This window comes from Ahaetulla prasina, chromosome 3 (assembly GCF_028640845.1).
Source record: "Ahaetulla prasina isolate Xishuangbanna chromosome 3, ASM2864084v1, whole genome shotgun sequence".
Taxonomy (NCBI): Eukaryota; Metazoa; Chordata; class Lepidosauria; order Squamata; family Colubridae; genus Ahaetulla; species Ahaetulla prasina.
In genome coordinates, this window is record NC_080541.1 from 25,998,896 (window position 1) to 26,021,776 (window position 22,881).

Consider the following 22,881-nt stretch of genomic DNA (forward strand, 5'->3'; position numbering starts at 1 on the left):
AAGTTTCCAGGTTTGAGAAACCTGGCAACTGGCTTAGCTATAGCCTTTTTAACAGGGTTATATTACAATAGCCTAAATAAAATTTAGCACCATATGTATTTGTATTTTTAATACTTTCCCAGCCATATCGGATTTTCTTGAAAAGCAGTTATGGAAAAATGTCTCCCCAACTGCCTCATTCAATTGGTCCATACTAGAAAGCATAAATCTCAGTAGGGAATAGAAATCTAATCCCACAAGTAATTTTCAATATATTTGCTTCAGGCTATATGGAATTAAAGAGGGTGGTGGCCTATTGGTTAAGATGCTGGGCTTGTCAACTGGAAGGTTGACTGTTTGAGTCCTAGTACATGATGGACTGAGCATCTTTTCCTGCCTCAGCTCCTGCCAAATTCAATAGTTTGAAATCATACAAATGTGAGTAGATAAATAGGTACCACTTTGATGTGAAGGTAACATCATTTCATGCACCTCTTCATATAGTTATGCCAGCCATATAACCTCATGACAACAATGGCTCCCTTGGCTAGGAAATGGAGATGAGTACCACCTCCTAAAGTTGGACATGACTGGGCAGGGGAAACCTTTACTTTTTTTTAAAAAAAAGATTAGATTTAGACTTTATGAGCTCCTGTATATTAAGCTAAGCATTTACTATGGTGAGTCAAGTTTTCGACTTCAGTTTCTCTAGTATCTTGCTGTTTGTTCCTGGTCCAACTTGGAATTGGATTGGAGAAATCTGATTTTAGGGAATTATATATACTCATGACAGAATGCAGAATCATAACGCAAAATGGATGTTTTACTGCCAGCGAAAGACCAAGTAGAACAACTTTTTGAGGGGGAAGAAGGTTCTACATGTAGGCAACTCTCACAATATTCCCACCCTCTTATCTCACCTAGACCTTTTTGTATAGGCATCACATGGAAGGACTCCTCAGAATGATGCTTGGTGAAAGAACCGTAGGACTGGGTAACTGCCAGGGGTGGGTTTCACTTACCTTTACCCCTGGTTCACCGCATGTGTACGTGCTTGCTTCACACACACGCTGTCCACGCATGTGCCCGGCCTTCCATGCATGTGCTTGCTCACCTGTGTGCCTTCTGCCCCTTCCAGCCTTGAAAATGTGTCTAAATAGCACGACTTGGTGCCAGGGCAGGTGGGTGGGTGAGTGGGTGGGTCGGCCCACCCGCGATTGCCGCTACTGATTTACCCAAACCAGTCTGAACCAGCTGAATACCACTTCTGGTAACTGCATACCTTAAATATATTATGAAGTATTATCCAGAGATAGATCAGAAAATGTGGGCTTGCTGACAGCTTCCCAACAAAATGTTCTGTTGATCTTGGTATTACTATCCTTGGTGACAGTCACATGTTTATTTTATTTTTTTGTCTATATAGATCTTAAGAGGATGAACAATGAAATGGAAAGACCTCCACTGATATCTCATCTCTAACTCTTCCACAAATGATTGTATTCTGAAGAATTGTTTGAAAGAGCTTTCCAAACACAATGGAAAGCATGAGTGTGCTTTCAATCATCAACACTATCAATGGAAATTTTTTAACTTTCCCCAGTGACTTGTTTTAGAAATGATCTTCAAATACCATCCAAAGAAGTTATTAATTGTGCAATTATTCAATGCTGGAATGAAAGGTACCCTGTTAAAAATTCTTACATAATCTGAGCTCATTGTGATTAAGTAGAAATGCCACCAACATCAATGCATTATTTAACAGGATGGATTTAAACTGCCAGATGAAGATCTGAGATCTGAGACTTTATCAATTTATCATTTCTCTTCCTCAACAATCATTTCTGAGAAATTCTGGATTTTCGATTAAATAGGCATAGCCATAAATGAAAGGTTCAAAAAAAATAATGCCATTTCAAACATATAATGTGCTAATTAAAACAACATCAAGTTGTATCTAAAAATAATCCATTTAGGGAATAACAAACAGTAAGCAAATCCCACAAGCAGAAGAGTTGGTTACTTAGCTGCAGAATTGCTGCTGCTGCTGTTGCAATGATGATGAAGATGAACATTGGTTGCACAGTCAGCCAGATGTTTATTTATCTACCTAGACAGTCCTTCCCAAGAACCTGGGATATGCAGATGTTGTTTTTTGATGGTTAAAGGTACCAGATGAAGAGTTTACATCCGCAGGATGTAAACTGTTCCAAGTGAAGCTGCCTTTTGCAATTAGTATTATTCTATACCTAGATTATATTTTTTAAATTATTTTGTGGGGACAGTAGTGTGTAGTTAATTATAAATATTTAAATCATTCCATGATCTTTAAAAGAGCTTTATCATCTTCTTTTAATAACTCCATAATCCCTTTGAGGTGGCGCCTGGGCAATTGAATAGAGCTGAATGTTTACTGGCCAGATGCCCTTGCTGTTGCTAATGCAGAGTTATATTCAGCAGATATATTTTAATTGTGTCCAGAAAGAGAAATATCTGCCTCTACCTAGGATCAAACTCACAGCCTCCTGATTGTGAGGAGAGAGCTCCACCTCTAAGCCACTGCACCACTCTTTAAAGGATCTTTATCCCATAGGTATAATATAAATCTTAATGATCAATATAGCAATAGCTCTTAGACTTGTATATCGCTCCAGAGTGCTTTACAGCAACGGTCACCAAACTTTCCAGCTCAGTGGACTATTGCAAATGGTAGTGGTGGTGGCAAGGGATGGCTTCATGTGTGTTCACTGCTTTTACAAATGCAGCTTTGTATGTGTGCGCTCACTCACTACTTCCACAGCGCAGTTCCCAATGGTTGGTAACCTGGCACTGAGCCGAGAATCAGGAGTTGGGGACCAATGCTTTGCAGCACTCTGATTTTATTGACCTCAGAAGGATGGAAGGCTGAATGTATCTTGAGCAGGTCAGGATCGAACTCCTGGCTACAAGGAGAGTTAGGCTGGAATGCTGCATTCTAACCACTGCTCCATCACGGCTTTTGCTGTTCCTATTGATGGACTTATGAAAAATGTATACAAAGCTATGCACACCATAGAAAGTTATGAATACCACTGAAATGAATTTTCAAGCATTTATTTTAATCATTTTAATTTTAATTTCTTCTAATTCATTTTTTTTATGAGATGGACTAACACAGATAAATCACTCTCATCAATGGAGTCTTGATTAAAGTTGTTTCTCATAATTCTCCTGTTAACTTGTTTCTATTGAAACAGATTCTTATTCCCATCATGGTTTTGGCAAGGTAAATTATAAAATAACTGCCCTTTTAAAAATTAGACTGGGATTATCATTTCATGATTGTTTATTTCAGTACTTAATAGACATTTCATTTTGCAAAAAGAAAAAAAATCACTATTTGATTGCATAAATTAATGGCAAGCAGGAGGATTTATTTTTGAGCAAGGGTTTATTAGAGCTTAATTGACTCTATCTCCCAAAACTTAATAACTCCTATCTTAAAAGTGTCAATCTTTTTTTCCCCTCTTTAGGAAGATCTATTGCAAGGTAATTTTAAAAATTGAGTTCTTTTCAATTATTTTTCACCTTTTACTGTAAGAGTCATGTTAACGAAATATCCTAGGAAAAAATAAGTTTGGAAGAAAATCACAATGAAGATTGCTGTTATAAAAAAATGGGCATCTCCATTGCTCTATGGATTAATTTGTTAGGTAAAAAAAATCTTTCCCTATAATAGTGTTAGAAGCCAAAGTAAGTACTTAATTATCACTTTTAATCATATTTTAAAATTAAAATTTATTTTTTCCCCCTTCTTGTCTTCAAGCAGTTGGGATTATCTTATTTTGAAACCAAGTTTCAAGTTATGTTTAAACAGGAATAATTTCCAGGGTTGTCAAGTTGATGTTCCAATTAGACAACAATGTGGTCAGGATGTAACCGTGACAGAGGCAGCACTACTTCTACCATTTAATTGTGATGTCTCAAAGAAAGTTTGATGCTATAAGTATGTCTGTTAAAATGCTAAGCTAACAATTTAAGCAAAACAAAAAGCATGCAGTGAAATTTAAACATCTCTCTCCAGGCTCATGAAATCATATCTTAATGCAAAGGGAATAAAAATGTCTAAGGCAATGCTTGCCTGTGCTTTTTCTTCATTACACAAAATTGCTTATCAGAAAGTCCTTTTCTACCCAACGTAGGTAAAACACTTTAAGTCAATCCAAATGACCCTGTAGTGATTGGGTAATGAGTTTGTGTCGGTATCCAAAGTAAAACCACTTTTACATAATTTGGGATAATTTACCCAGGTTTGGAAAACACTGGTCTAAGGACTTATTCCCAAATGCTGCTTGCTATCGCTTAAAGACACCGTTATTGATAGACATATTTTCATGATTACATCTTTTTCTCACCTCCAGTCTATTGTTGAGGTCATGGGCCACAGTTGACCCTAGTTGTTGTGGTATGGAAGTTGTTTTTCCTATTTCTCATCATACAAGGCTTGCTACTTGATGAATCTATATACTACAGCAATGGGTCTGAGGCTGATCAGGTCAAGAACTGAAATTTACACAGGTTGTCATGCATGAACACAAATATACACGTTCCAGGATAATGTTGCACCATCCAATCTAGGTTGGTCATCAGTACCAGAGGTTTAGTCTTCCATGTTTTCAGACTTGTGTGGAGGCCCATCTTCAGGAAACAACTCTTTAGTACTGGGGTGTCAAACTCACGTCCCATGGGCCGGATGCATCATGCTCTGGCCACACCCATGCCCAGTTTATCAAAGGGGGAAAAAGTCATGATATGTCATATGACAATGCCGTGACAATGCAAGTTTGACACCCCTGCTCTAGCAGAATGTGCCTAGAGAAGAGGCGGAGAACAATGGCCCCTTTGTGGACTTCAACTCCAGAATTCCTGAGCAGTATGGGTGGCTCAGGAATTCTGGGAATTGAAGTCCACAGGTCATAAAAGGGATATTTCCCCCCCACCCCTATGCTGGAGAGATGTGCTACACAGGTTCTGTTAGTCAGGTAATTCTGTTTCAGTTCACATTTCTTCTACATCTTGTAACTGAATGCTGCAATTCTATTGTTATTTTGTCTTGAGTACAAAACTGTAAGAGAAGAGTAGGCAGGGCTGGGGGCACCAGGGACAGTGTGTGTGTGTGTGTGTGTGTGTGTGTGTGTGTGTGTGTGTGTGTACTAAATTCTGAATATGCTGCACCAACTGGAGCTTTGTAGCTGACATATTTTGCACCTCAGTTTCCAAAGTGATGGCACAGGAATGTGTCTATCACACTATTCTCTGCTGCTGCTCCAGCCTGCAGATCCAATGCCATGCTAGTAGTTTCTTCCCTCCCTCCCTCCTTCTTTCTTTCTTTCTTTCTTTCTTTCTTTCTTTCTTTCTTTCTTTCTTTCTTTCTTTCTTTCTTTCTCTCTCTCTCTCTCTCTCTCTCTCTCTCTCAGCAAAAAAGGTTTGTGGAGTTGATCAGATAAGTAGAAAGAATCAGGTTCATTTGTATAGATTGAAGCAGAAATGATTTATTAAAACCTATATACAAGAATCTGGTCAATTAACTATCAGTACCAAATTGGTGCTAAAAAGGGTCAATAGAATTCAAGGGGGAATTGGCTTGGATCACATGGACACTAAACTGATGTCATGCTTTACTCCATCCCCCCTGCCCCAGATCTGTCAGCTCTTCTCCTACAAAAACAGACTTGACACTTGAATGAGAGATGGGCATTTCACAACCCCTGGTTAACAATTTTATAAGCAGTAATAATTTCAACTATTTTTTAAAATACAATTTAATAGGAGATAGGTCTATCAGTCTTCTGATACATCATTATCTCTAAAATTTAAATTATCATTTATTCAAAAAGGAGGTCCTTGAGAAAGGAGTGGAAAAATCCAAAGTTTCTAGGCAAGTTTTTTCTTAGAGGAGCAGCTTACCCAGCTTTTTTGCTTAGATAACTTTATTGATTAGCCTATAGGCCATATCAACATACAAAGTTCAAACACATATCACCAATAAAATCCTATGCAAACAATTTAAAATAAGAGTAGGGTAAAATACAATAGTTATAGGATAAGTTAAAATATAATTTAATACATAAATATATAAAATAGAATAAAATGACATAAAATTATATTTCGGTATCACCCTTACAATCTATCCCAATCAGTCCCACATATGCAGATCTCAACCGAACCATTTTAAGTCCTCTGCTGTCTTAAATGTTATTTTCAGGTTCTGGCTGCACATAAAGTAAATTGTTTTGATATGGGAATCCCAGCTTCCAGGCCTGTGGTGAGTCTTTCTAGTTCCTGGGAATATTGATCCCTTAATCTTCCATATTCATTCATTCATTCATTCATTCATTCATTCATTCATTCATTTTATATCCATATCTTTTGGAAGACCAAGTTATTGATATTCCTGTGATTTCAGCTATAAAGCAATAATCCTTGTCTGTATTTCTTCCCTGAATTCCTTGCTGATAATGTGAATCCTAAAGCAGCACCTGGGAATTCACTGGGGTGTTTATTCCCATCAAGCTCAGCCTCAGGCTGCCTGAAGCTTCAAATTACTCTGAAAATGAGCCTTTTGAGTAGAATAGCTGATAATGGCTCAGGATTAAAGGCCTGCAATTTGACAGGTGTCCAGCACTGTAGATACCATGAAGTGCTAGTGATGACAGAGAGGGTGAAAATTGCCAGAATTGTTGAAGACTGTGTTCAAGCTCTATTCCAAAGAGTTGTTTGAGAAGGAAAGATGATCAGCAATACAACTACAAGGACAGTAAAACAGCAACAGATCCTGACCATTTTATTCTTCAGGGATCCTAAGGACCAAAGAAAATCCGGAGATTTTTCTCCCATTTCCATTGACGTCTGAAATAAAAATCTAGATGCTGTGGAAAGAGATGCAAGAGAAAAGTGTTTTCTTTTTCTTTTTAATTTGCACCCACCCACCCCCATTTTGTACAAGAATTTGCTGAGGAGCACATATTTTATCACAATGGTTAACTGTCCCTTCTACAGTAATGACCAAATGAGAGGAAGTTTCTGGAGTCCCATGGGGCCATGTTGCCGTGGGACACATTCTCAAGGAACATACTCTATGTTCCTATGTTCTCCATGGTCCCAAGTTCCATGTTCCATGGTTAGCGGAGGTCTTATCCAGTAAGGCACAACTGCCTGGAGACTGAGTCAAACTTTGTTGGCCATGCCTCCTCCTGTCCCGGGCGCTCCCCAGTTCGACTCGGTCTTCCATGAGTTGAGACTGAGGAAAGAGACTTACCCATTCTTGGATTTCTTTCACGACAAAACAGGACAACTATTTGGATGATTTTTCCGAGCAAGACCTGGCTATCACTGATAAGCAATCTGGGGGATTACCGGTCACTGGTAATCTTCCCTACTGGTTTGTATTTCAGCTGAGGTCCCTGCCGTTCCCGTGCTTAGCGGAGGGAGCATTGCCTGCTAACAGGCTGCCCCTGGCATTACTCTGCACCTGCAGAAAGGGACTCAGTCACTGCCTAAATTCGTCTAGGCACACTGATTGTGGCCAGCACTTTGGCACCATAAAAGCCGTGGCAGGAGTGCTCATGGCGAGCCAGGCTGCCCTACCCACAGAGAAAGTGGCTGGTGCATTTGGCACCATAACAGTCATGGCAGGAGTGCTCATTCTGAGCTAGGCTGCCTGAATTGCAATAAAGTGACTGGCGTGTGAGGCGCCCCTTTAGCTGCAACAGGAGTGCTCATTAGGAGCCAACCTGCCCGAACTTCAGATGAGCGCTAGCATGTTAGGCACCATTATGGGACACGGCAGGAGTGCTCATGACGAGCCAGGCTGCCCAAACTGCAGATGAAGCAGCTAGCACGTTAGGTGCCATTACAGCCATGCCAGGATCACTAATGAAGAGCCAGGCTGCCGAATGGAGGATGGAACGGCTGGCGAACTAGACGCCTTTTTTGCCAAAGCAGGAGCGCTCATAGGAGCCAGATTGCCTGATCAGAGCATGAAGCGGCAATTGCGCTAGGTGCTATGAGAGCCACAGCAGGAGCGCTCTTCATGAGCCAAGCTGTCCGAACTGCAGAGAGGGTGGTGGGCATGCTAGGCACCGTTAAGGCCGTGGCAGGAGCACTTGTATTGAGCCAGGCTGCCCCTTCGCACACAGCGGCTGGCGCGCTAGGCGCCATTATTGCCGGAGCAGGAAGGCTCAGGACGGCCTGACTGTCCGATTTCAATCAGACAACTGGCGCATTAAACATTGTCCGAGCCGTAGCAGAAAAACTCAGATGGCCTGAAAGGCGGGAGAGTTCTTCATGAACCAGGCTGCCGGGTTCAGAAGAGCAGTAGATTAGGAGGGAGAGAAATAGTCAGGCAAAACCCACGAGTTGCTTCTGTGATGGTATCCTACAATATGTTGGCACAATCCTTGCTGTTGAAGTATGGTAAATGCAAGATGTGAGAAAACACAATATACTGACTAAGCCAGTTAACAACAGACTGCAACAATGCAAACTAGTGCAATTTCACATTATTGTTCTCCCAAAGAAAACTCATTTATACAAATAGCACCCAGCTCTTTTGATGAAAGACAAGAGTATACCGTTTATACCTCCTAATTCTTTAGATAATAATTGGACTCAATATTAGTCAAAAAAATTTGTATTTTTCAGCCAACAATTATCTTTATAGCCTCCCTTTCCCCCTTTCCCCTCCATTGTCGCCTTGTGGAGTCAAATCTACTGCCAAGTAGATCTCAAACTAGGTCAAGATCTGGTCTTTATTGGGAAAATAATAAGAGAATTTTCATTCCTTGAGAAGGAAGAATATGCTAATCCAAATCTGAAATAGTCGTTGGGCTATGGACTGCAGAGTGTATAATAGATGGATTTGGGATTATGGTAAAACAGCAGTGACAAAAGAAAGCTTTTCTTTTCTTTCATTCTGTTGACCAAACTTGAGAATTTTCATAATTTTCATAAATCTTAATTTACCCAATTCAATCTATGAGTGGCATATTTTTCATAGCATTTTGGTTAAAAATTTGAGGGTCAGCTTATCTGTGGTTATCCATCGCTATATAGAGGATAATGATACTTTAAAAACATTACCATATATACTCATGGATAAGCTCTTATTGGATAATATAATATTTGGCATACATTTTGACACTTAAAATACTTGGCTTGTCTGTGAATATATATATACATATATTATATAAAATAATAGTCACTTTAAAAAACATGGCAACATTTCCCCAAACCATTTATTTTAATCATAAAATTTAGATTGCTAGCTATTTCTTTCTTTTTCCCTTATGCTTACATTCCTTTTGATTCCTCAGTTCTTTACATTTTTCTTCTCTGTATAAGCCTATAATTTCATCTGTACAGTCTGCACTTCCCTCTCGATAGACAAGTAAAAAGTGATTTTCTCTGCAATCTTCACAGAGAGAAAGAGGGTTCCCCAGTGGTTTCCATTTGAGCATAAGTGATCAACGATTTTGAAATAATAGTATAGTACATAGAAGACAATTCCTGTCAGAAATATATTTCATAAACTTCTGATTAACTTTTTAAAAGTTTTCTTAAAGCGGCAACAAAGATGCTTGTCAGTAAAATAGAATGAACATCGAAGTACATGGTTAGAAGATTGTGAACCACTTCTAAGATCTTATTATGTGTTTATCTATGTGTTACTATTTTAGCCCTTTTTTGGTTAAAATAGTCAATAGTTTGTGCTTGTTTAAAAAAAAAACAAATCAGAATATTTCAGAGAAAAAATAAACAGAATATATGGACTGGATATGAGAAACCTTTACCTTTGTATGATAGAATGAGTGTGTCAAGATTAAACGATTTTGCTTCTTTCAAACTTTAATGCTTTTCAGCTTGTCAGTGAATTGGGGGGGGGAGGGAAGGTGAAATAGAATGCTGAGAATATGTGCATGGACCATGATAGCCTGGCAATCATCAAGGTCAGCACTGCAGATGCTTGAGAGAGAGATGGGCTGTTCCCATAACAAAAGAACGTCTCATAATTGGACCATGGATCAGCTAAGGGTGGGGAGAAAGAGAAGCTATTGTTTAACAAAGCAATCATTTGAGCGGGAAAACCAGAGCTAGTTTTCATTCTTCAGTACCAAAATGGTGTATCCAATAAAGTTTTACTTTTGGGAATTCAAAGCTTCTGAGAGTGTTTTCTCACTTTGAGTTCATTAGTAGGACAGTTGACAGAGTGAGAAGAGATATGTAATTCCTTTTTTTCAACAATATTTCTTGATTCCGATCTATTTCTTTTAGTGCTCCAAAATGTGGTATAGAGGATTAATTATACAAACCTTGTCTTCTTCTTTTACTAATTTATTTCTTTATCTTAAGAGATTTTGTAGCAAAAGTATAAAAATGAATGCTGAAAGACAGTAGTGAAAAAGGAGAGAAAAAGACACTTTGCTCTTTTTTGAGTTTTGGTCCACATTTTTTAAGGTAGATACAGGATAAAAGTTACCTCTGCTTAGCACTTTGCTATATCTTGCTGAGCTTCTTCTCTTTTTCTTTCACAGAAGCTAAGCAAATAAAGGACAGTTTAGCCTGAGAAAACATGTCAAAATGTAATTTATATAAAGTTATTCTCAATTGAAATCCAGACCACTGCGGCATATTCATTATTTTTTAGGACCACTCTGGCTAGCATAGCTATGGAAATCACAATTGTCTGATACACCTTTTTGTCAAGTATAACCATGAAAAGCAATAGCAATAGCACTTAGGCTTATATACCACTTCATAGTGCTTTTACAGCCCTCTCTAAGCAGTTTACAGAATCAGCCTATTGCCCCCAACAATCTGGGACCTAATTTTACCCACCTCGGAAGGATGGAAGGCTGAGTCAACCTTGAGCCTGTGGAGATTCGATCTGCCAAACTGCTGGCAGCCGGTGATCCGCAGAAGTAGCCTGCAGTACTGCAGTCTAACCACTGCGCCACCTCGGTTCTTTAAGTTTAATCTTTTCCTTCCAAGACAAGTTTAATCTTTTCCTTCCAAGACACTTAAAAAAAAAAAGCACACTAGTTCGTTTCTCATAATGACAGTGACAACATGTCAAGCCCAGGGCTGTTGGTCATCTTGTCACGTACTTACCAGATGTATATGTTTTAGTTGGTAGAAGCTGAAACAAGAGATAACACATTTTCTCTCTGACAGTAGAGAAGGCAGCGATCCTGACAAGGGGGAGGAAAAAAAAGCTGAAGACTTAAAAGAGAGATAGAGGATGACATCAAAGAAAATGGATGGTAAACCAAAAAAGGATTCTAGACTGTATTGGCTGTTGAAGGCTTGTTGGTTACAGGAAAGCCTCAGGCAAGACTCTTGAAGTAGAGGTCCAAAAATAACTGAAGAATGAAACGGACAATGAGAACATGTCTTCCTTGTACAGATGATTTCCAAGGCAGTTTGAAGAGAGAAAGGATGCTGTGAGAAACTGCCAGCCCACATAATGAACTATATATCTAACTCTTAGTAAGTTGTTGAAAGTAGATGTAGAAATAGTATTCAGTATAGATTGTACACTGTAGGCTGCATAAGTATCTGGAATAATTCATTATCAATGCATGACCAGGTGCAGATAAATCAGGTTGATGTTTTTTGGCTTTATTGTTATTTATCAGAAAAGGAAGGAAAAGGAGCAGAAGAAAATAACAATGCTATATTGAAATTAATGCTTTTCATGCGTGTAAGCAAAACTGGTGATGTGTCTTATTTTGATAATAAAAAAGGCAGAAATGTGAGACAGTGATAATGCTGAAAATCAGGAAAATTATTCAGCCCCATAATATAACAACCACGAAAATCCAAGAGTCTGTCCTTCCCACACAAAAAAATAATGCCAGTAATTCATCTTCCTGAAATATCTTAAACATATTAACATGGAAATTCCTCTAAGTCCCTTTATCAATCCTGAGGTAATATTGATTTTTTTGGGTTTGTATCTTTGCTTAGAAACTCACTTGGATTTTTAATGATTCTCTCTGTGTATATGTGCATAGTTTAAATATTTACATCTACAAATAGAGACTTTTATTTCTTGGGATATTTTTTCCAAAGAACTCAGATCACCAAGTAAAGCTCCAATTATACACATGTCATGCATACATTAGGGCTAAGAGATGCTACATGATACTTTCTATAATTTATACTATGATTGGCTTATATGAATTAATTGTATAATTGTGTATATTACTAAATAATATAATAATAAATAGTAGATTTGTATACAGTAATTTGTTGATCAGTTTTTAGGCTCTGAGTATCAGCTGCTTTGTAAGTGATGGATGGGATTACAATATCAAGTTAGAGATAACAGAATAATTAACAACAACAACAACAACAACAGAATTGGAAGGGACCTTGGAGGTCTTCTAGTCCAACCCCTTGCCCAGGCAGGAAACCCTATACCACTTCAGACAAATGGTTATCCAATCTCTTCTTAAAAACTTAGTGTTGGAGCATTCACAACTTCTGCAGGCAAGTTGTTCCACTTATTAATTGTTCTAACTGTCAGAAAATTTCTCCTTCATTCCAAGTTGCTTCTCTCCTTGATTAGTTTCTACCCATTGCTTCTTGTTAAGGGCATCTTTGATAATGTCCATCTGACATGGTAAAAGGTAAACAAATGAAATGAAAGTAACATTACCTCTGGTAGATATATTTTCTTATTAATATGATACAAAAATTAGTCTATGAGTCTTGTCATTTATAAACAATTAGCATTTAAGAGAGGACAAATTGGATAGTATGAACTGGATTTGCCTGTAGGTTTTATGCCTTTATTAACTCTAATTTCATTTCATAATTATCATACTTAGAGATAAGGATAGTAAGATCTTACTTGAACTGAGTGCAACATGAGATAATGAGATACATTAAATATATTAAATGTAAAATATAAAAGAAAGAAAAATAAAAAGAACTAAGAGTGTAAGACAAAAGAACGAGCGAAGAAAGATGAAAGCAAGAATATAATATTAAGAAAAGGAATAAATAAATTAACTTCTAACCTTCCTCACAATAAGTACAAATAAATTTAATGACACTCCGCCTCCTCTAAGTTACAAACAATTATCTCTTCATCCTATACTCCACCTCACCTCTACAAACAAATCCATAAAACATCACATTTCATTACTGGTGTCAGCAGGAAATCCATAAAGAGTTGCCAGAAGTAACAACATATTTTCTTGTAACCTTGATCAAATAAATCAACTTCACAATCTTTTCATTAACAACCTTCATACTTAGTAACAACAACCACAACAGAATTGGAAGGGACGTTGGAAGTCTTCTAGTCCAACCCTCTTCTCAAGCAGGAGACCCTATACCATTTCAGACAAATTGTTATTTAACCACTTCTTAAAAACTTCCAGTGTTGGAGTACCCACAACGAGGCAAGTCATTCCACTGATTAATTATTCTCATTGTTGGGAAATGTCTCTTTTACTTTTAGGTTGCTTCTCTCCTTGATAAGTTTCCATCCATTGTTTCTTGTCTTGCCTGCAGGTGCTTTCGAGAATAAAATGAACCCCCGCCCTTCCTTGTCCCAGCCCCCTTAGATATTAGCAGGATTTGATTTGATTTCTACTTTGTTCCTTAATACATAATTCTTCAAGGTTTTAACAAGCCTCTTTGGTAAGTCCAATAGGAAAAAGTTGTCCAGGTTATTCACAAAGTTTATGATTTAAATTTTAAAACCTCTGTCATTTTCTTTTGCAGAACCAGTGAAACAACATTTTCTAAGTTATTCTCTTTGCCTGACAGTTGCAAATTAAGTTTTGATATCACTTCTATCTTGTCAAATAAAATTTGTTCTACATTAGCCATTACTCTAATAACAATTATCCATAAAAGCAGATATCATTACTGATATTGTTGATATTATGGCTACTATTTTCTTTCTTTTTTTAAAAAAATGTTTTTATTCAACATTTACATCATTAAATCATAATTACATTTTAACAGTTTTCCAATATTGGCATTTTTAGTAATATCCACTATCTTTTGGCTGATTATATACATTATATACATATGCATTTTGTTTGTTACATACTTATTTATATAATCAATATATTTTATATACATACCTACTATGAATTAAATATAACATTTCATTATAATATCTTCCCTTGTGTTTTCATTGATAAAATATTTTGCATCATTTTAGGTTAGTATTTTTTTCTGTACCTAAAATTTTTAGTGGACATTCTCTCTAATGTCCAGTTATTAAAATCATACAATTACTAATCTTTATTATGTCTTGGAAAAAAACCAAAACAGGAACTATTTTCCATCAGAAGCTACTTATTGTTTATTTATTTATTTATTTATTTATTTATTTATTTATTTATTTATTTATTTATTTATTTATTCATTTATTTTGTCATAACAGTATATATAAGCATAAGCATGAAAGTAACTATATAATATATAAGCATATATATATAAGCATAAGTATGTAATAACTATATTAATTGGATATAATGAAAGAAAACAATAGGACAGGAACGGTAGGCACGTTTGTACTCTTATGCATGCCCCTTACGGATCTCTTAGGAATGGGGTGAGGTCAATAGTAGACAGTTTTTGGTTAAAGCTTTCGGGATTTTGAGAAGAGACCACAAAGTCAGGTAGTGTTCCAAGCATTAACAACTCTGTTACAGAAGTCATATTTTCTGCAATCAAGATTGAAGCGGTTAACATTAAGTTTAAATCTATTGTTTGCTCTTGTATTGTTGTGATTGAAGCTGAAGTAGTCTTTAACAGGAAGGACATTGCAATAGATGATTCTATGAGTTAAACACAGGTCCTGTTGAAGGCGGCGGAGTTCTAAATTTTCTAAACCCAAGATTTCAAGTCTTTATAATACATATAATATATAATATTTACAATAAGATTTTATAATAAATCTAAAAATCTTATTGTAAATATTTCGATATTTGAACTTGGCAAATTTAATATCCTTTAGTAGCCAGTTTTGAGCAAGATGGCTATTCCCACCATCTAGCAGCATTCAAACTTGTGAGACACCACTATCTGTTAAATTGTGGGAGGCAATGAAGAGGCAGGACAACAGACAGTAACTTCAGCTCTTTATTTAAGTGACTTCTGCAAAGGATTAGCTGGCAGTGATCCCTTTTAAAGGGAGCTGTCCCACTGATTCAGCCACTGACAATGCTTAACTTTTCCCTCTGTTTGAATCCACCAATCAGTGGCACGCTCCGTTTGAATCCACCAATCAGTGGTGGGCATGTAAATGTCTAGCTAAAGCCAGACCTGAGTGAAGCCTACATCCCTAGCTTCACTCGCTATTTACATATGTAACACTATCCTACAGTCTTTTGGTGAGGAACAGCTGTCCAGAAGAGGGGTCTCCAACCTTGGCAACTTTAAGCCTGGAGGACTTCAACTCCCAGAATACCCCAGCCAGCAAAGCTGGCTGGGGAATTCTGGGAGTTGAAGTCCACCAGTCTTAAAGTTGCCAAGGTTGGGACCCCTGGTCCAGAATACATGTGGGCAATCTCCAATCCTCTCCTTTTCAAGACGTTCCAAAGAATCTGTCTACTCACCAACTCTTCGTTCTTTACCATAGTCAATAGCTCCATTTGTTCAGAGATGTCTTCAGTCTGCCATTCCTCTGAAAGTCCTGATATTTTCATGCTTTTTGGCAATTATAAAAAAAAGTGCTTTATCATTTCCTTTGCTTTCATTTATTTAGACAGACAGACTCCCCAGGCTCTAATTTCCTGATGTTCTTCCAAGTTGTAACCAGATCTGATCCTGTTGTTTCTCTGCCTCTTCTGCTTGAAAAATGAACAAGGAAGAGAAAGAAAGAAAAAGAAGAAAGACTGAAATAGCATATAAAATGCTGTTGTTGGATGAGATTCTGAGTAGTTTGCAAGAAGTGGTGGTTGATTGGAAGATGAAGCAATAAATACGATCAAAACGTGTGAGACAATTATGTTTGACAGGGAAAATGATTATTCATGCATGGTAAAAAACTAGAGCATCAACCAACATTCAAACTCTCTTGGATTTAGAAGGACTAACAAAAGTAATGACACCTTTTCCATCTAAGAGCTTGATTACTGAAATTTGCTTTACAAGAGACTACTACTGAAAATAGTTTGGAAGCTGAATCTATTAAAAATAGTAAAAAATGGAGATACTTCTTGATAGAATAGAGTAGAGTAGAGTAGAATAGAATAGAATAGAATAGAATAGAATAGAATAGAATAGAATAGAATAGAATAGAATAGAATTTTTTATTGGCCAAGTGTGATTGGACACAAAAGGAATTTGTCTTGGTGCATATGCTCTCAGTGTACATAAAAGAAAATAACATTTACTTCAGAAAAATTAAACTACTTTTATAGGACCTGCACTGCTACCAGTAGGTAGCTGATTCCAAATCAATGCGTTTATAAAGCCTCTGATTGTTTCTATTCTATTTCTTTCCCTAATGGCCTGGCTGCCATTACTATTGTGCTAGTAGTACCTCTTGCTGAGTCCTGTTTCCTTATTTTTTTTAAAAAATCTTTACTAAACTTTCTAAATCAAAAGCTTTTTACTTTTATCTTGCTGGAACTCACCTTTCAGAACAACCTGAAAACTGTCTTTGCTAACTTTCCAGATGGGTAAAAATCAGCACATTTAAATTCGGAATAGCCAGACGTTGCAAATCCACAAAGAGCTGGAGATGGTTGAATAAATTTTGTTTCTGGCCAATAATGCGATGTGCATTCCAGATAACCATTTTTTGTTCCTTCAAATTAATAGATCTGATACCAAACTTATTCCAACAGACACTGATTCTTTCTTCTCCCCTAAAATAAGATTCTCCTTTCAGAAGATCTCTTAAGAGACAGCCAGTACAGTAGTTCCACTCTTCCTCCCCTAACACTGCAGTGTCTTGGTCAGGTGTTTCTGAGTTTGCTTATTTTCCTCAATATATTTTGTTACCAGGCTAGGGAGCATCAATGTATGGGAGAATGGGTTTCACCGAGCACAGTAATTTGCCCAGTCTGCTTTAATTGGGGTTTATCTTTTCTTCTTCAATAGTCCTTGATTAGGGTGTGGTTCCTTCCCTGATTGTTTGGTGCTTTTTCTAGTTTTCAGCTTATCTGGGTGTTGGTTGCAAGGGATGACATGCTCTGGGCTGTTTGCATCCTTTTTTGACTTCTATATATGCTATATATCAGTGATGGCAAACCTTTTTGCCGTCTCATGCCAAAACCGGGGAGAGTAGGGGGGGTCAAGCGTGCATGTGCCCACACCCATAATTCAATGCGCCCTGCACCCTCTGCACATGTGCACGCAACCCCCCTGCAATCCCCCTGATTTTGGCACGTGTAAGCCCATTTTTCGCCCTCCCCAGGCTCCAGAGGCTTTTTTGGAGCCTGGGGAGAGCAAAAAGGGCATTCCCCACCCACCCAGAGACCCTCCAGAGGCTGGAAAAGCTTGTTTCCTGACTTCTGGTAGGCTTGGAAGGCCCAAATATCAGCTGGAGTGCCAAAGCTGAACTAGGGCAACACTCACGTGCCCACCGTTATGGCTCCACATGCCACCTGTGGACACATGCCATAGGTTCACCATCGTGGCTATATATTAAATAAAGACAAGCCACATCCTAATACTATTTAAATGATGCATCCCAAAGTCCAGTAATCAGCACAGTACCTCCAGTAACTAACCCAATGTAAGCAGGAAAAAAGCATCAGATAAACAGTCAAGCTCTTTCTAATCTATATATTTCAACATCTATTGCTAATAATAAGTAAATAGGAAAGATCCTTTGGAGAGGCCATTTGGTCTAGTGGTTAAGGCACCAGGCAACCAATTCAAAATGTTCCTACCCTCAACATCCATCTTTGTTCTGGAACTTTCTTTCCTCTCCTTTTTCAACAGTAGGGCATAGTCTTAATGCCATCAGAAATTGGAGAGACCTATTTAAGGATCTTATTTTACATGCCAATCATAGACCTGAATCTACACTACTTTCTTCTTGATTCTCTACAAAAATTTTTTTCCCCATTTTAGACTTGGGAATGCTGTCTTTAATTCTTCAGTTTTAAAAATTGCAAGCAAAGTCCTTGGATATATTGGATGTGCAGGGTTGGGCCGCTGGGAATTTGCAGGGGTTTTGGAGAACCTCTTGCTAAGATTCTGTGCAGTTTGGACAACCCCCAAATCCCATTCCTGGCTGGCGCTGGCCACCCTATCCCTCCCCTCCAAGGAGTCCCCACGCGGCCCGTTTTGGATGCAGGTAAGTGCAGGGTGTGCAGAGGCTTGGGGAGGGTGAAAAACAGGCCTTCCCTATCGGGAAGGCTGGAAATGTGCCTGTTTTCAACCTCTAGAATACCTCGAGAGCCTGGGGAGGCTGTTTTGCCCTCCCAGAGGCTCGAGGAAAGCCTCCGGAGCACAGGGAGGGCAAAAATGCCACTTCCACCATGGTACAGGAGGCTGACTAGGCAACGCCCACCATGGCCATGCCCACCCAGCAACTGGGCAGAGAACCCCTTGCTAAAATTTTTGAAGCCCACTCCTGTGTACGTGTACATGCAAGTCCACCAGAATTACTGTAAATGATGAACTTTCATTTTGACCCTTTTATTTACCCACACCAAAACCTCTCTTCAGACCTCCAAATATTGGAGTAAGTCAATAATAATTAAAATATATAAGAAAGAGGATAAGACTTACTCAGTCAACTATTATTCCATCATCTTACTCAGGTTAATAAACTATATATGGTTTACCTCTTTAAAGCTGGCTAACTGGATGATCCAAGTGAAAATTCTAAGCAAGGGAATAAGCTGACTTCCAATTAGGTTTTTTGATAGTGAATCAATGCATTACTTGAAGTATCTATCAACAAAATATGCTAAGAGGTACTTAATATGCTGCCTTTATATATTTTAAGGTGCCTACTCCAATTAAATAATTTATTTCTTTTTATTTTATTTTATTTTATTTATTTTATTTTATTTTAATTTAATTTAATTTAACTTATTTATTTATTTATTTATTTTAATTAATTAATTAATTAATTTATTTTATTTGTCAAACACAACAGTATATATAAGTATAAGCATGAAATAACCATACAAATTGAATACAGTCAAAGGGAACATTAGGACAGGAATGGTAGGCACGCTGGTGCTCTTATGCACGCCCCTTACATTTAAGGCAAAGTCTTATCTTATACGGTGCACAATGTAATATATACAAGAATATTCCTGCACAAGAATCAATGGGATCTAAATTGCTGAGATCTACATTCTGAATCTCATACATACTCATACTGAATTTCATACAATGGTCTCTTTCAGCTAGAACTAGCACTATCTCTGCCAAAGCCCACTTAAGAATATGTCAATTAAAATAATGGCTCTAGCAAATTTTGGGAGCAGAGTCTCTGGCACAGTTCATGTTCCTGGACATCCACACTTTTCCATGGAAATACCATAGTTTGTCTAATCAGGATTACTGCAGATTTACTATTTATTTATGTATGTATTTATTTGCTTACACATGTATTCTACACATGTCAGGCCTGGAAAGAGCTTGGGATGAAGTTAAATCAATAATTCAAGATCTTGACTTGCTAGGTGCCAGAGTTTTTATGTCACATATCACTGCTACTTCAATTTCATCACCTCTAAACATATATTCCAAATTTCTGTACACTTTCACGGGACATACACTTTTATAAAGTCATCAGTTTAGTAAAGATTCCAGGAAATGAGCTACATTTTGTGTTATAGTTATTACTTTCTTAATTGGAGTTTACATAGAAATGGAATTTACATGCTATAAAATGTTGTAATTTATCATAGTTTCCTATCCATTTTCTCTCTTCTTCTCTCTTCTTTTTTTTTACTTACAGTAATGAGTAAGTAAGTACAGTTTTTATTTTGTGCTGTATAGCCATCTGGACATTTTGTCCTGATATTTTATTTTAAGTTTGAGTGGCATGATGTCCTAGTGGTGAAGATGCTTTCTTCCCATTTGGAAGGCTGAGAGTTCAATCCTAAGTAATGCCAGATGTTTCTCTTCTAGGGTGCAAAAAAATAAAAAAAATCTGCTGCAAACTCCTTGTGGTGTCAGGAAGGGCATCTGGCTAGTAAACATTCAGCTCCATCCTTTTGCTCTGACTCTACTCTGAATTAAGGGATTACAGGATCGGAAAAGGGGAGATGTTTTAAGTTGCTGTAATAAAACATAAGTGCTAGGACGTTGAGCTTGTTGATCGAAAGGTCGGCAGCTCAGCGGTTCGAATCCCTAGTGCTGCTGTGTAATGGGGTGAGCTCCCATTACTTGTCCCAGCTTCTGCCAACCTAGCAGTTTCGAAAGCACATAAAAATGCAAGTAGAAAAAATAGGGACCACCTTTGGTGGGAAGGTAACAGCATTCCGTGCGCTTTTGGCATTGAGTCATGCCGGCCACATCGCCGCGAGTTGAAGACCCACCTATTTATTCGCGCAGGACTGGCATAGAAATTTTTAAATAAATTTTTAGCAGTTTTTATATTTTGATTTAATTTGGGGTTTTTATGTTCTTAATAGTTTTAATCTGGCCTGATGTTTAATAAGATTTTTATAATTGTTTTTACTATGTACATTGTATTATTTTTTATCATGGCTGTGAACCGCCCTGAGTCCTTCGGGAGAAGGGCGGTATAAAAATCTAAATAAACTAAACTAAACTAAACATGACCACGGAGATGTCTTCGAACAGCGCTGGCTCTTCGGCTTTGAAACGGAGATGAGCACCACCCCCTAGAGTTGGCAACAACTAGCATGTATGTGCGAGGGGAACCTTTACCTTTACCTTTATCTATCATATCTATCAAATCCACTCCCAATACAATATTATTATTTCTACAGTCCTGAAATATTTCTACTGTCAGCTTTGGAAGCCATACTAGGCCGAAGGCTTCCACATGCTGCCACTTTCTCCGGTGTGGGAAAGTAGGAGAGAGGGGTGAGGGTGCAAGGGGCTATTAGACATAACAACATTTTTCTTGCCGGTCAAGGTCAGGCTGGGCTCATATCTGGAGAAGGAATGGCTGGAGTGATGCTTCGACATGGGACGGTTGAGGATTGAAGCATGTGACTGGCAGAAGGGTCATGAGGGTGGAGATTTGAAGTTTGTATTACTGAGGGAGGAACCCGAATCCCCAGTTTCGGTTTTATTTATTTATTTATTTATTTATTTATATATTTATTTATTTTGTCATAACAATATATGTAGGTATCATACAAAAAGATTATGTAGTATATAAACACATATATGAGTAAATATAAGGTGGTATAAGCATATATATATATATATATATATATATATATATATATATATATATATATATATATATATATATATATATATATATATATATATATATATATATGAAGAAGAAAAGAAAAACAATAGGACAGGAATGGTAGGCACGTTTGTGCGCTTATGCACGCCCCTTATGGTCCTCTTAGGAATGGGGTGAATTCAATAGTAGAAAGTTTTTGGTTCAAGCTTTTAGGATTATGAGAAGAGACCACAGAGTCAGGTAAAGTATTCCAAGCACTGATGATTCTGTTACAGAAGTCATATTTTCTGCAATCTAGATTAAAGCGGTTGATGTTAAGTTTAAATCTATTAGTTGCTCTAGTATTGTTGCAATTAAAGCTGAAGTAGTCTTTAACAGGAAGGACATTACAATAGATGATTCTTGAGTTAAACTTAAGTCTTGTCGAAGGCGACGGAGTTCCACGTTTTCTAAGCCTAGGATTTCGAGTCTGGTGGGATAAGGTATTTTATTGTTTTCAGAGAAATGGAGAACTCTTCTTGTAAAATATTTCTGGACACGTTCAATTGTATTGATGTTAGAGATGTGGTGAGGGTTCCAAACAGGCGAGCTGTATTCTAGAATTGGTCTAGCAAATGTTTTATATGCTCTTGTTAGTAGTGTGGTGGTTTTGGAAAAGAAGCTACGCAAGATTAGGTTTACAACTCTTAGAGTTGTAAATCCAACTGTGCCAGTTTACCTATGCTAGTAAAAGAACTTTGAAAGATGTTGGCTTCGGAGTCTTTTCTGCATGAGGGGTTTTCTGGAATGCTGACATCTACAATATTTCAGGACTGTAGAAGTCCAGAAGTAAGTTATTTATTTCCTTGCTTTGAAATAATCTGCACTATGAGGTTAAGAATAGTCCTTTTCTCGCCAACATTCAGGAAGGCTGTAAGGCAGTGTTTTTTCATGGAATTTTCACAATATTGTTCCAGCAAAATAAGAAGCTGAAAAGGTGCTGAATAAATGCGTATTAAATAGAAATGTGAGTGACCAGTACAGAAATATGTTAATAGCAATATTGATTTATATACTGCTTCACAGTACTGTACAGCACTCTCTAAAAGGTTTACAGAGTCAGCCTATTGCCCCCAACAATCTCAGTCCTCATTTTACCCACCTCGGAAGGATGGAAGGCTGAGTCAACCTTGAGCCTGGGGAGAGTCGAACTGCCAAATTGCAGGAAGCTGGCGGTCAGCAGAAGTAGCCTGCAGTACTGCACTCTCACGACTCTGCCACCACGGCTAAGGTGGTTTTGTAGTATAGAATGAATGAGAATAAAATTACAAAATAAACATTGGCAGAATGAGTTGGAGCGAGATGATTTACAGGAGAAAAAGGAATGAAGAAGTAAACTACTTTTATCTATGCTTTCTTTTTCTCGTCCAGGTGACTTTATGGACCTCAAGGCAACGCTAGAAATTGTTTGCTTTTGCCTTGTTTCAATATACAAATCACCTGATACAAATAAAGTAAGAATTCCTAAGTACATAAAAAAA